Raw genomic sequence first — 15,988 nt, forward strand, 5'->3', positions numbered from 1 at the left:
TGGTAATTAGAAGATTTAGCAATGAGTTGTTTTTGCCAAATGCACATATTTTGTGTTACTTGTAGTTTGGAAGTGAACAGTTATGAATGATAAGAAATCTTATCCAAATGGCAGATTATCCCATGTGCAATAAGTTATTAAGCATCTTTTTGGCATTTTAATGTTCTCCTGGTGGACTCTGATAAATAATTTCTTTAAACCATTAAAAATTCAGTTTTCTTCTATTTTTCATTACATATTGCCTATTTTATCAGATATTAATATTGTGACCTATACAATCATTTCAAAAAGCAGATCGTTGAATTTTTAACTTCCTATTGCCTAGTATCCTATTTAATTAAAGAAATAGACATTAAGCATATAGTTATATGCTTTTTACTGTGATAGTGGGGAAACTATGGAATATAAGGCAATTCTTTTAGAGACTCACAAGTCTTCCTACATACATTAAATAGAACCCAAAGTTAAGAAACATTTTAAGGAAAAGTTACTGGTTCTCTCCAGCCAGCACTTATTTTAATGCAAAGAATTATAAAGAATTAAACTAACCTCTCATCTAAGCTAAAACAGTGCTATTAATCCCTAGAATGGTGACAGTGCCTTAATGTGATTAACCATGTAATTATTAGTTTAGGAACTAGCCACTTTAACCTTAGCAATGTTTTTTCTCTAGTACTCTTATGAGTTTCCACTGGTATGGGCATCACAGAAAATATTGCCTGTCTTCAATAAAGTAACTGTGAAATAAATATTTGAACCAGAAAGCTTTCTATTGACCCAGACATAGAAAATTAATCCTCCACAGAATAATGTACTTAGAACTGAGCAGAATGTAATGGTGTCCAAAAAAAGAGAAAAAAAGAGTAAAAAACATCAATTACAAAACAAACTTTATTTTCCTTCAGCTTATGGATTCATACATATGAAAAACAGACTATTTTTTTCATGGAATATGTTCAAGTTTTTGGTATATACCATATAAAATATTAAAAACAGTACTGTTTTACAGTGCCTCTGGATAATTATGTGCCTCCTATAAAGACTATTTTATTACAGAATTTAAAATGAACACATTTGTTTGATAATTTACAAATACTTGCACAAGATAAAAAATAAAAAGAAATCTTTGGTCAGTTTCCAGCTTTAAAAATAAAAGATGTTTCTGTTTCCTCTATTATGTCATTCTTTCAGCACTGAATTGGTTATAGAAAACACTCATTCCTATATTCATTAAGTAAAAGATAAGCATTATTGCCCCAATAACTCAGAATTGAGACCTGAGTAGCAGTTTTTGACTGAAGGAATTTGGAAGCACATATGATTCCCTTTATTGCCATATCAAGCAGTTCATAACACCTCACTGATAGGTTTAATTGTTCATGCTCATTAATTTTTTTGATTCAGTGTCCTTTCATTTTTATACCTGAAGGACTTCATGTTCTAAAACAAAGTTGGAAAGTGAAAACATACAACAAAAGTTGTCATTCTCTACAAGAATTAAATGAAGCTTCTTCTCACTGAAACAAATGTAACCACATGTATTTCTTCATGAAGCTGCCAAACTGAACGATGATATGGCCAATTCATTCTTTTCAGCTGTCTTCATGATGGATCCATAGGCTTTGTCATTTCTAAGCTGGAATTTTTTTACCTACTGAAGTTGGACAACTCCGGTAACTCCCATAAAATCTCCCTGTTTACTGACCTAGTTAAATGACATGCTTACCTTTGTAGAAACAAACGATAAATCCCTCTTCCACACACTGAAACACACACCTTAACAAAACTGTCAATCACTAGAGCTGAAGGATTCTATATTGTCTTTTATGCTTAACTAGAAAAAAGCCATATCACAAATAAAGGAACATTCTTTTTCAGACATCGGACATCTTGTCAATTCAAATACTGTCAAGAATTAAGAAGATAAACCACTTGATTTAAAAGTACAAAAACAAAAGGTAAAAATTTAAGAGCCCAAAGAGATGTAACTGGAAAATTTATGTGGACAGTCCGAGTGGTAGGCCTTGTAAGCAGATATTTTGTTCCATATTTGTTAAGGAGAAGTTTATTATCAACACCTAAATTCTACAACTTCATTGTCTTTTTAAAAGCTAACAGCAGTGTTCTCATTGTGATGCTGAACGCTTGGAAAGGCCAGGAGTCATCAGTTCTAAGGAATGCTCTGTGACTTATACCCTGTATTTATACCCTGTATAAATAGGCTGAACACAGAACATCACTGCATTCCAAGTGTTCCCTTATACTTCTTCCAAATGATCTGCTTCTTTCCATTTATTCATGAATGGAAAATTGGATTCTTTGTTCTTCTGCAATCACTTTATTGTCACAAAATAGTTCAGATTTTCCCCACATTTTCTCTTTGTCTCCCATGCCTTAGCTTCTTCCATGGATTTAAAACATTCAAAACTATCATTATATATAGTTCTAGGAACTAATGTTCTTGTTTTGATTAAAAAAAACAAGTACTATGGACAATGCTGTAGCTAAGGTTTACAGTGACTTCACTTCCATGTGAGTAAATATTATGATAAATGGTATTAAAGGTTTATTAAATAAGTGGATGTTTTTTTTCATCTGACTTTAAATTCCAGCATCACTCTATGTTAAGCAGTAAGCCAGGATTTCTAATGATGAGTTCCTGCAGTATAAGTCCACATGGACAGTAGCAGGGACTGGTATTTGGGGTCATTTAACACAACAAAATGTACCTAAACTAGAAATGGCAGAGGAGACTGGCTTGTGGGTATTTCAGTTGCTGCCAAACATTCAGACGTATACGACCGAGATGATGAATCTTCTGAGGATATTTTTCCTGTCTTATGAATGTTTTATTATATTTCACTTGTAGCTGTTTGCTGTTTTAGCCATCATGAGAGATTACCAGTTCCTTGATGATACTTTTGTATTCTAATTGTTTTTTCTCTGCTGTCAGTATTTTAGTAAGTGCATATTGGTTCCACAGTAAGAGGATTATAGATATGCACCCAACGTGAAAATTCCAGTACCTTTGCCAAGAAGCATGTTCGACTTTGAATAGTTGAAACTTATCTGTTGATCATATCTATATCTCCATATCTCCATTTCCTTTCAACTGTTTACAAAAGAAAATATACCATACAGACTAACAATCTTAGAGTTTAGAATATTAAAATTTACATTTAGAATATTAAAATTCAGGGGTGCCTGGGTGGATCAGTCTGTTGAATGTCCAGCTCCTGATGTCAGCTCAGGTCATGATCTCAGGGTCCTGGGATTGAGCCCCAAGTCAGGCTCTATGCTCAGTGTGGAGTCTGCTTGAGATTCTCTCTGGCCCTCTGCCTCTGCCCTTCCCCACCATTCATGTGTGCATGCATGTGCTCTCTCTTTCTCTCTCAAATAATTAAAGTCTTTAAAAAATATTAAAATTCATAGAAAGCCCAAGTCATTTGTCTGTAGATATGGATTTCTATGAGTTGAAAATTCAAATTGGACCTATTTGTTTTGAACTAAATTTCTCTTCTGTTAATCAATTTTCTATATAGGACATTTCACATATATTCCATTAAGAACAGTAACACTGAATAATTGAGTTCTTTTTTAAATGGACAGTTGTCTCTAAAAATGTCTATAGTATTGTCGACTTGGAAAAATAATTTAAAGCTGTGCAAATTAAAAGATACTAAAACATGGTACATGTTTTATTTATATCCTCAATCTTCTATATAGTGGGACACTGTATAATTGTCTTTGATGAGTTACTTTGTTTTCTCACAAAATATTTTGTCAAAAAATAAATATATGGTAATTTAGATTTTTGAGAGTCCCACGTGTTAGAATTTTTCAATGGAGCTCTTTCCTTTCTGACAAGCCAGCAAAGTTTTAAGATATTTTCAATTTGAAAGGTCAGAAATTGGCATGCACCTATATAGAATTTCATTCAGCCAAATGCCTCTTTTCTCACATGACAGACTTCTCAAATCAAAGTAAAATAAAATAAATAGTCACAGTATTTAAGGATTAAAGTTACTGTTTAATTTTTCTATGGAAATATTATAAGCAGATATAAAATTTAGCCATTCTGATTTCTCTTTTAACCTTTATGGGTCTAATTTTAATAGTCATACGTATGACAATTTAGAGTCTATCATTGCTTGCCTAAGTCATTTTCATTCTGTATACCACTGAAATAGAAAAGGTGGCATAATAACTTCAAATTGTACTTAATCTGCCATTATGCATTCATAGATTAAAAATTGTGACTATTTAAATAAGTCTAGTAACTGTCACCATACATAGTTACAATTTTTTATTATGGTAAGAAATTTTAAGACCTAATCACTTAGCAACTTTAAAATACACAATAGAGGGGCATCTGGGTGGCTCAGTGGGTTAAGCCTCTGCCTTCAGCTCAGGTCATGATCTCAGGGTCCTGGGATCGAGCCCCACATCAGGCTCTCTGCTCAGCAAGGAGCCTGCTTCCCCCTCTTCTGTCTGCTGCTCTTCCTACTTGTGATCTCTCTCTCTGTCGAATAAATAAATAAAATAAAATAAAATACACAATAGAGTATTATTGACTATAGTCACTATTATATATATTACAGCCCCATGTCTTCTTTACTCTAAAACTGAATTTGTACCTTTTGACCACCTTCATATTTGGCCATGCAACCCCTGCTCCTGACAACAACCAATCTGTTCTATTATGAGCTAAGTTTTTGTTTTATTTCTATTGCATTTAGATTCCACATATAAGTGAGACCATACAGTATTTGTCTATCTCTAATTTATCTCGCTCAGCATAATGCACTCAAGATTTTGATTTGCATTTCCCTGTGGATTAGTAATACAGAGGATCTTTTCATGTGTCTGTTTACCCATCCTCTTTAGATGCCAGGTCCTAATAAAAGCCATTTATTAATCTCATATTTTTGGTGGTGGTGTTACATTGTGTAAGTTCTTTATATGTTTTGGATATTAACCCTTTACTGCATATATCATTTACAAATACCTTCTCCCATTCACTGGGTCACCTTTTTGCTTTGTTGATGGTTTTCTTTGCTGTGCTAAAGCTTTTTATTTCAGTGTAGTTCCAAGAGTTTATTTTACTTTTGTTTCCCTTTCCTTATTAGACGTATTCATACATATGCTGCTAAGGCCAATGTCCAAGAGATTACTGCCTATATTTTCTTCAGGTTTAAGGTCTTATATTTGGATCTTTAATCCATTTTGAGTTCATTTTTGAATATGGTGGAAGCAAGTAATCCATTTTCATTCTTTTGCACATAGTTGTCTGGTTTTCCCAGCACCATTTATTGAGGAGACTATCATTTCCCCCTTGTATATTATTGCTTACTTTGTCACAGATTAATTGACCAGATAAACATGGGTTTAATACCGGGCTCACTATCCTGTTCTATTGATCTATGTCCATTTTTGTGCCAGGACCCTACTGTTTTGATTTTTATAGTTTTATAGTACATCTTGAAATCTGAGATGATGATGATTCTTTCTCAAGACTGCTTTGGCTCTTCAGGGTCTTTCTTGGTTCCATATAAATTTTAGGATTATTTGTTACACTTCTGTGAAGACTGCTGTTGGTAGGGAATGCACAGAATCTATAGATTGTTTTGAATAGTATAGACATTTTAACAACATTAATTCTTCCAATCCATGCAATGTCTTTCATCAGTGTTTTATTGGTTCCAAATTACAGGTCTTTCACCCACTTGGTTAAGTTTATTCTTAAATATTTTCTTCTTTTTGGTCCAGTTGTAAATGAGTTTGTTTACTTAATTTTTCTGCTCTTTCAGGAATGCAGCAGATTTCTGTATGTTAATTTTGTATCCTACAACATTATGGAATTATCAGTTCTAAGAGTTTCTTGGTGGAGTCTTTAGAGTTTTCTATACATAGTATCATGTCATCTGCAAATAGTGACAGGTTTGGTTATTGCTTACTAATTGGATGCCTTTTCTTTTTTCCATTTTATCTGATGCTACAGTGAAGATTTCCAGTGCTATGTTCAATAATAATTGAGAGTGAACATTCTTGTTTTGTTCCTGATCTTAAAAAGGTTTCCATCTTTTACCATTGAGTATGATGTTAGCTGTAGGTTTTTCATATATGGCCTTTTTTATGTTGTGGTATGTTTTCTCTAAACCTGTTACATTGAGTGTTTTGATCATGAATGGATGTCGTACTTTGTCAAATGCTTCCTCTGCATCTACTGAGATGATCTTATTTTTTTTTATCCTTTCTCTGGTTAATGTATGTCATTATTTTGTGGCTATTGAACTACAATTGCATACCTAAAGTAAATCCTACTTGATCTTGGTGGATTATTTTTTAAAGTATTGTTGAATTCAATTTGCTAAATTTTTTATATCTATATTTATCAGATATATGTGCCTGTAGGGTTTTGTTTTGTGTTGGGGATGTTGTTGTTGTTGTTGTTTTAGTGTCTTTGTTTTTAGTATTAGGATAATGTTGTCCTTATAGAAGCAATTTGGAAGTTTTCCTTTTTCTTCTATAGTTTGGAATAGTTTGAGAAGAATAGACATATATACTCTTCTTTAAATGGTAAAATTCATCTGTGTGCTGAAAAATCAGCTTATAGACTTATGGGGTTTCCCCTATATATGTTTCCTTTTCCTGCTTTTTATGTTCTTTCTTCATCAATATTTTTTGCAATTTTAATTGTGTGTCTTTGTATGGACCTCCTTGGCTCAATAGTGTTAGAGGCTCTCTGTACATCTTGGATCTGGATAATTGGTTCCTTCCCCAAACTAGGGAAGTTTACTGCCCCCATCATATCTCTTCCTTTCCTGGGATCTCTACAGTGTGAATGTTACTATGCTTGATATTATTATTGCTGAGTTTCCTTAAATTTCCTGAGTTATTATTGCTGAGTTTCCTTAAATTTATTATCATTTTTTATTCGTTTTTCTTTTCGCTGTTCAGCTTGGTTGGTTTCTATTACTGTCTGCCAGATCCTGCTGATCTATTCTTCTGCATCCTCTAATACGTTGTTGATTCTCTAGGCATTTTTTTCTTTCAGTTAATTGAATGCATCATCTGTTTTGTTTGTTTGTTTGTTTTTAAAGATTTTATTTGTTTATTTGACAGAGATCACAAGTAGACAGAGAGGCAGGCAGAGAAAGAGAGAGGGAAGCAGGCTCCCTGCCAAGCAGAGAGCCCGATGCGGGACTCGATCCCAGGACCCCGAGATCATGACCTGAGCTGAAGGCAGCGGCTTAACCCACTGAGCCACCCAGGCGCCCCTGTTTGTTTGTTTTTGAGAGAGATAGAGCAGGGGATAGGATAGGTTCATGACCTGAACCAAAATCTAGATTCAGACACTTAACCAACTGTGCCCCTCAGGTACCCTTGAGTGGTTCTTTTTTTAATATTTTCTCTTTGTTGAAGTTCTCACTGGCTTTATCCACTCTTAAGTTCACTGAGCATCTTTATGAAAATTAGTTTGAATTCTTTATTAGGCTTATTGCTTACCTCCATTTCATTTAGCTCTTTTGGTGTTATTTTGTCTTGTTCTTTCATTTGGAACATATTTCTTTGGCTTCTAATTTTGTCTAACTTTTGTGTTTCTTTCTTTCCTCTTTGGGGAGACCAGCTACATCTTGTCCTTGGGTATAAGAAGTCCTATGGTGTCTTGTAGCACAGTCCTCCCTAGTTATTAGAACCAGGCACTCCAGAGGTATCTCTTGTTGGGGCTGGGTATTCCCTAATGTGGTGGCTGAGCCACATTTGTTTTCAGCTTAGCCACCTGCAGTGGCCTAATTTGGTTGCTGTGGGCATACTGCAGGAGTTGGTCCCTATACTATACTCTTGAGGCTCCTAAGGCTAAGCTGGGCTCATTGGTGGGTGTAGCCAGCAATCAGACTGGCTGTCTGTAATTAGCCTCTCTACCATAACTGCAGGTACACCAAAGGACAGGTATGTTCTGTGTATAGCCAGCTAAGAGACTGAGCTTCTGGAACTGCAGATGTGATTGTATGTGTGGCTATCTCTTTCTCCAGGGCAGGAGTCACTTTGGAGTATTAGCAGTCCTTCCAGTCCCTGCTGGGGCTGCTTAAAGGGTGTAGTGGGGTAGAAGCTGCTTTGGAGAGATCCTGCCAAGGCAAGAGAGGTTTGATGGGGTGAGTCTGTGGGGAACATGGAGGCAGGACATGAGTTTCTAGTAAGGTAGATGGAGAGTGTTAGTGTTGTCTCCTGCAAGTGTCAAGCTATCCAGGCTGGGGGTGGGAAAGAGAAATGGTACTTACCAGTGTTTTTGTTCCTGAAGAATTGTCCTAAAGATTTCTACCCCTTTAGCACATGTTATGAGATTAATAAATAAATCTCCTTCATGTATATCCCTGGCACTTTCAAACTGCTGCTTCTGTATTATCTCGGGTAGACTTACTTATTATGTCAGCTCTTAAAAAGTGGAGACTCCGTTTCCTATTGCCCTCTATCTCTCCTGGAGTTAAGCCCACTGATTTTAAAGGTTCCTGAAGTTAAGTGCCACTGGTTTTCAAAGGTAGATGTCATGGGGGCTTGGCTTCCAAGTGTTCCACCTGTTCTGGGGCTTCCTGGCATGGGGTGATCCCCTTGCTTCTCTGTGCTTATGATGTCCCTCTCATTTGTGGTTAGTGTCCCAGGAGATAACTGCATCTCCAACTCCCCTACCCTTTGCAATGCATCTTCCTTTCTGATTAACTGTGAAAGGTCTGTTCTTTTAGCCTTCAGGTCATTTTCAGAGTGAGTTGCATATATGTAGCTTTTAGCTTAGTGTATCCATGAGACAGAGTGAGCTCAGGATCCTTCTACTTGCCATCTTCTCTGAACATATAAGATGTGTTTATTTCTTTTTCTTGCCTTATTGCTTTGGTTAGGACTTCCCCTACTGTGTTGAATGAAAGTGGCGAGAGTGGGCATCCTTGTCTTGTTCTTGATCTTAGAGGAAAACTTCAACATTTCATGATTTAGTATGAGGTTTGCTCATACATGGGTTTTACATTTTGGGCTATATTCTCTGTCTGCTTTGTTGAGAGTTCTTACGTATTGATTTTTGCTGAATTTTTTTTTGCATCTATTTCAATAATAAAATTTTTATCTTTAATTTTGTTATGTATATCACATTGATTTGTGGATTTTGAACAACTCGTGCATCCCTAGAATAAATCTCACTTGATTATGGTGTATGGTACTTTTAATGTCTTTTTGAATTTGATTTGCTAATATTCTGTTGCAGATTTTCATCTGTGTTCATCAGGGATATTGGCCTGTAATTCTCTTTTCTTGTAGCATTTTTGTCTGTTTTTGGTAACCGAGTATTGCTGACCTCACAAAACTTGGAGGAATTCTCTCCTCTTTTAATGTTTGGTACAATTCTCTAGTGTAGCTGTTTGGTCTTGGTCCTTTGTTTGTAGGCAGGGTTTTTGTTGTTGTTGTTGTTGTTGTTTGTTTTTGTTTTCTACTAACTTAATCTCCTTACTAGTGATTGGTCTGTTCAGATTTTCTATCTCTTCATGATTCAGTCTTTGTAGGTTGAGTGTTTAGGAATTTATCTGTCTCTTCCAGGTTGTTAATTTACTCTTGTATAATTGTTCATAGTAGTCTGTTTCAATCATTGGTATAAACATTTATTGCTATGAACTTCTCCCATGGAACTGTGATTGCTGCATCCCATAAGTTTTGGTAGGTTGTATTTCTGTTTTCATTTGTCTTGAGGTGTTTTTTTTTTTTTTTAATTTCCTTGATTTCTTCATTGATCTGTTGGTTCAGTAGCATGTTGTTAAATCTCCATACATTTATAATTAATTTCTAGTTTCATGCCATTGGGAGTTTGATAAGATTTAAGTCTTTTTAAATTTAATAAGACTTGTTTTGTGCCCAAATATATGACCTGTTTTAGAGAACGTTCCATGTATTCTTGAGACTATATGTATTTTGTTGTGTTTGAATGGAATCTTCTTTATATACCTGTTAGGTTCATCTGATCTAATGTGTTGTTCAAGACCAATAATTCCTTAATGAGATTTTATCTGGACGATCTATCCATTGGTGAAGTGGGGTATTAAAGTCCCGTGCTACTGTTGCTATCTATATCTTCCTCTATGTCTGTTAAATATTTGTTTATATATGTAGGTGCTCGTAAAAGGTACATTTTTATAAATCATCTAGTTGGATTGATCCCTTAATCATTATGTAATGACTTTGTTTTCTATCACAATCCTTAAAGTCTAGTTTGTCTAATATAAATACAGCAACACCAACTTTATTTAGGTTTCTATTTCCACGTATATGTCTTTTTCCATTCCTTTAGTCTGTGCGTTTCTGAAGGGAGGTCACTTGGAGTCTCCTGTAAGCAGCATATAGTTGGGTCTTGTTTTCCCATCCATTTAGCCACTCTATCATTTGATTGGAGTCCATTTACATTTAATTATTGACATATAACATTGTCATTTTGTTAATTGCTTTCTGACTGCTTTGTTGTTCCTCTCAGACCCTCAGGCACTAGCTTTTATTTTTTATTATTTTTTTAAAGATTTTATTTATTTATTTGACAGAGATCACAAGTAGGCGGAGAGGCAGGCAGAGAGAGATGGGGAAGCAGGCTCCGTGCCGAGCAGAGAGCCCGATGCGGGACTCTATCCCAGGACCCTGGGATCGTGACCTGAGCCACCCAGGCGCCCCAGGCAATAGCTTTTAAAATATGGTAATCTATACAGTTCTGTGGGACCATAGCATGAGTTCCACTTGCTACAGAGCCAGGACATTAGCAGTGACCCCTGGGCATTAGTCACAAAAATTAGGGTGTCTGTCAAGTGTACTAGCTCCTATCTGGGAGATACTGGCAACTGACAGTGAGGTAGTGGTGGAGCAAAAAGAGGGCATCCACCAGCTTCCATCCCTGGACTATATATCCATAGATACTTAGATGTGTGCCAAAACAGGATCCTGTCCCTCAGTCTGAAGCTTCAGGATAACAACCCTGGTTTGATTTGCCAAGCCAGAGGTGGAGTTTATGGTGAGAATGTGTCCCAGCCTCTCCTACCTACTTTGATGCAGGTTTTTCTCATTTGCTTATTGTGTAGTAGTTTCTCAGCTAGATTATAGGTTTTTAGCAAAGGTTTGAAATCTTTATTTCACAGAAAGACTGCAGGGGGGATTGATTTCAGTCTGCCACCAGTGAGGTAACTTTGGGGTGGTACGTGGACAGAAACTTTGTTGTAGTCCCATGGGACCCCGGTCTGGAAGCTTTGGGGCCACCAGAGCTAGGCTGGGCAGCCCTTGAATGGCAGCCACAAAAACTGAGACACCATATATAAAAAGTAGGGCACCAGACACCCATACACGTTCCTTTCCAGGAGATACTGGCACTCTGGAGTATAGCAGAGGGAGAGAACAAAGATGGAACCTACCGTCAGTCTCTGCAAAGGATAATAGTCCGCTTTTAGCTGGAGTTTAAGGGTTTTTTTGTTTGTTTGTTTGTTTTTTTAAGACTTTATTTATTTATTTGACAGAGAGAGATCACAAGTAGACAGAGAGAGAGGGAGAAGCAGGCTCCCCGCCAAGCAGAGAGCCCGACGTGGGTGTTGATCCCAGGACCCCGAGATCATGACCTAAGCCAAAGGCAGAGGCTTAGCCCACTGAGCCACTCAGGCACCCTTAGATGGAGTTTAATTAGAAGCTGCCTCTTAGGCTGTAGTTGTGAAGATAAGGTAGCAGTGGTCTTCTATAAAGAGACTGAGCTGCGGGGCCTGTTGCCTTTTGCTATGGGGAGGGTGGGGGAGGTGGTATGGAGTTAGTGGTTTAAAAACACTTTTTTGGGGGCCTGGGTGGCTCAGTGGGTTAAGCCGCTGCCTTCGGCTCAGGTCATGATCTCAGGGTCCTGGGATCGAGTCCCACATCGGGCTCTCTGCTCAGCAAGAAGCCTGCTTCCCTCTCTCTCTCTCTCTCTCTGCCTTCCTCTCCGTCTACTTGTGATCTCTCTCTCTCTGTCGAATAAATAAATAAAATCTTTAAAAAAATAAAAAAAAATAAAAACACTTTTTCTGTTGGTTGCAGTCCTGTGTGCCCTTCAAGCATACGCCCCACTGCCCATGAGAGCCAGGTGATCTAGAGGTGTTCCATGGGTGACAGCAGCAAACTTTTTTGTTTTTGTTTTTTGTTTGTTTGTTTGTTTGTTTTTTCATTTGCCTGATGTGTAGGAGTTGCTCAACTAGTTTAATTTTTTTTCCAGAGGAAATTGTTGCAAAAGTAGCTATAGATTCAGTGCATCCATGGTAGGTGAGTTCAGCATTTTCCTGTTGCCATCTTGAACCAGAACCTCTTCTTGTTCACTGGAAAAAGTAATATCATTAAAAAAGTGTTAGAGTAGTAAATTTCCATATACTCCTCTGTTACTGCTCATTTCCCCATCTTTTTATCAAATTATTTGTCAAACATACATTTACCTGAGATGAAATTTAGCAGACATTTCTCTGTGGCTATATCCATGAACTTCTTTGTAGCAAATGTTAATTCCATCTCCTTTCTCTTTTTTTTTTTAAGATTTTATTTATTTTATTTGACAGATAGAGATCACAAGTAGGCAGAGAAGCAGGCAGAGAGAGAGGGAGGAGGAAGCAGGCTCATGCCGAGCAGAGAGCCCGATGCGGGACTCTATCCCAGGACCCTGGGATCATGACCTGAGCCGAAGGCAGAGGCTTTAACCCACTGAGCCACCCAGGTGCCCCTCCATCTCCTTTCTCTTGAAATGTTCTCTACTCTCTTTTATAAGCCATGGTGTTCCTGTCCCATTTATAACATTCTTTATTTCTTTTCTCTCCCCCCTCACTCTCATTGGCGGCTGAACAGTGTAAGGGTTAAGAACAAATGTTCTAGAATTAAACTATTTGGCTCTATCCACCATGATTTCCATTTAATCATTTCTTCATCTGTTAAAATACTTATTTATTTATTTATTTATATTTTACTTATTTATTTGAGAGAGCAAGCAAGCACATGTTTGAATGGGGGAAGGATCAGAGGGAGAAGGAGAGAATCTTAAGCAGACTCTTCTGAGGGCTCAATCTCAGGACACTGAGATCATGACCTCAGCCATAATCAAGAGTTGGATGTTTAACCAGCTGAGCCACCCAGGCACCCCTTAAAATGCTGATTTCAATATTGTGCTTATATCATGAGTCTGTTGTAGGCATAGAAAAATATTGTTATTAGTTGGAACAATATTTGGCATTTAGTTGCTCATCAAAATTTTAGCTCTAAACATTCACACTCAGAAGATTTATTATCAATTCTATATCCACATCCTCATTTCTTATTTCAAGTTTTCATCTGAATATGGCATTCCTAGTTTCTTATTGGAATTCCATATTCTTCTACCACAAACTATCACCCTTCCTTTATCTGTCTTCTCCTTCTGCAAGTTTATACCTGTTTATGAGATCACAATATTGACCAAACCAGAAATAGAAATGTTATTCTTGCATCCCACATCTTAACCCCGATCTAGTCAATGAGGCTGTATTATTCTTTCCTTTCTCACAACCAACACCCAATTCTGGTCTTTATTATTTCATGACCCTAAGAAGCCCTGCCAGATTAATTTCACAATACAATTGTAATTCGATACTTTAAAGTCTACCTTTTTTTTTCCCCCCTAAAATTCCTTGATTTTTCTGACTTTCTGAGACCTGACCCAGATGAACCTTTCCATTCTTATATCTTACAACTCCTTTCATTGTTACCAGCCAAACCTATAATTCTTCTTTGGAAACATCTTGAGTTTCCCAGTCTTTGCCACTTTCTTTCATAAATTTTCCTCTGGAATATTTTTCCCATGGATTTGTTATTTCTTCCCAACAGAATGCCATATGCCCTACAAGTTTATACTTCAATTTCTGAATTATATGAAAATCTAATTACTCTAAAGTGATCTATTGTTTAAATCCCAAAACATTTAATTTCTAATCAAATTTATTCTGAGTTATTTTTGTACCTATTCTCACTCTATTGGCGAAACCGTGTATTATTTTCAACAAGACAGAATTGTACTGCTTTGGAAATAGTAGTAAAAGGAGCTGTAACTAGCAGAAAGAACACCTGATTTTGAACCCCTGATTCAGTCACTTACCAGCAGTTTCATCTAAGGTAGGTCATTAAATCTTTCTGAATCTGATTATCCATACAAATGGGAATAAGACATTTTAAGCTTTGTTGTAGTAAAAATAAATGTGATATTCATTACTTGTTAGCACAATGGCTAGTATACTGTAAGGATTAAAGAGATGTTTATAAAATAATAAATAACACAGAAACTTAGTTTATGAATTTAGGTTAAGTAGGAGGAAATTTTGTATCATTTTCTAAATGCTCTGTCATCTAGAAAACCAAAGTGAGGTCAGTTGTCCATTCAAGAGCACACAATAAATTGAATTTAAAAAGACAAAAAATTACAGGGAAGCCAATGGATCTATGTCAATATTATAAGGTATAAGAAAAATGGAACCTAATGCTCTATGAGATAAGAACTCTATACACTCTCATTTCTGGTATCTGATTTAGTCTTACAGTATGGTCAAACCTCAACCAACAGTAGAAACAGGTAAAAAGTAATAAGGAGAGTACCAAATCCAGGTAGTTTCTGGTGACCTTCAGTGGCACTATTATTAGCTTACCGTACAATTTATTTTCACCTACATTTTATGTTCAAGCTCTGAATATATTTAATAATAGCCCCTTCCGTATTCTTATTTTTATCAATCCACATTATAATGGTGTGAGCAAAGCACATTTGGCATTTCATCAAGTATTCTCCAACTAGTAATTCAGTTGGCCCACCATCATACCAGTGAGCAACAATTTCTAGATCTGCCAGTTGGTATGGGAGCAGCCTGTACACCAAGGCACAAAGAATATGCCCATTTATTTATCTATTGTAGCACTAAAAAGCAGTATATAAATGAAGCCATTTTTCTAAATATACTTGGAGTTTAGAAATCTCATTAACTAGCCCGCCAAGCCCTAGTAATAGTTCTTCCCAATGTGATATTCTTTGTGAGGAGGAGGAAGATTAGCTAAAAGAAATTGAAGATGCATTTCCACATCCAAATCAGTTGTTGGTAAATCCCCAGTACTAATCCTCTGGCTGCCTGACTGAAGTTTCAACTTTATCATTACACACCATGCCTCATATCCCACTGGTATACTTGCCCCAGTCCTTCCACTATAAAGTCTGTTTCTCTCATTTTGATATTGGAAAACCTCTAATAGCTGGATTCCTGTCTCCTATCATTCTCTATAACTCCTTTGTCCTAACTCAGTGTGTCTTGAACTCCTGATGATAGAAATCACCAGTGGTAACTGGCAACAGAAAAGACTTTGAAGTGCTACCTAAGTGTACAGATTCAGTACCTCCAGAAATAGTATCCAGAAACTGTGTATTTTCACAAGAATACCAATGATTATTTTTAGTATATCCTGAATTTCTGATTATTTTCCTTATTCATTGCTGGCCTAATTATCTGCTTCACAATATTCCTGTCTGTTCCACACATAAATTGATCTAGTGAGTGCAACATACCTCAAGAGGACCCTGAGTTTCTTTGTTCTTTGATCACCAATGAACCTTTCTTCTCCTTCACTTCTGGGAAAATGCCTTGGAAACCGTCATCACTAGAAACTGCTGAGCATCTAAAATCACAAATTTTCATATCCTCTCAAACTGCTACTATCCAGCTATCCATGTCCCCTCCCAAGCCATCTCAGAATAACAACTTTTCACTCTCATGAAAAGACACAATCCATTTATTCTAACTGTATATCATTTGTTTTCCTGGACAGACCCCAGCTTTGCTTCCTTCTTTACCTGGTATAGATTCTGTAGTTCATCATTACAATCACTCCTTTAAAATGGCCTTTCATCTCCAGATCTTTTTCTTGGGTACTCCAGCTATGGATGAATTCCAATATCTTCTCT

This window comes from Lutra lutra, chromosome 3 (genome assembly GCF_902655055.1).
Source record: "Lutra lutra chromosome 3, mLutLut1.2, whole genome shotgun sequence".
NCBI lineage: Eukaryota > Metazoa > Chordata > Mammalia > Carnivora > Mustelidae > Lutra > Lutra lutra.